Here is a 396-nt window from a genome sequence, read left to right as displayed (position 1 = left end):
TACTTTCTGGGCCCTCAAAAAAAGGCCTACTCCTCAACGCCTGGTCCCCAGGCACGTGCTGGGGGCCTCAACTCAGGCTCTGCCCAATGTGGATCAAGGTCCACCTTCGCAGCGCCTTATGCGACACCCTGGTTGTGGGGGACGCGGCGTGGCGTGGCGGATCGCTCCGGTCGGCGCACAGCCGGCAACGGTCGACCCGTCCGCCTGGCTTTACTGCCCCCGCGCTTCTGTCTTTTGCACTGGCAAGCTAGCGACCGCTCGGCGTGCGAGGCCCGAGTCGGGGGACGGGAGTCTCGGGAGCCCACCAGCTCCCCGCAGGCTACCCGCCCGGCTGCCGAGCTTCCCGCCTGCGCGTCCAAGTGTGAACGCGCACGGCCGCCTCGCCGGGCTTCCTTT

This window comes from Babylonia areolata, unplaced genomic scaffold (assembly GCF_041734735.1).
Source record: "Babylonia areolata isolate BAREFJ2019XMU unplaced genomic scaffold, ASM4173473v1 tig00006903, whole genome shotgun sequence".
Classification (NCBI taxonomy): Eukaryota; Metazoa; Mollusca; class Gastropoda; order Neogastropoda; family Buccinidae; genus Babylonia; species Babylonia areolata.
Note: the sequence above shows the minus strand (reverse complement) of the source record.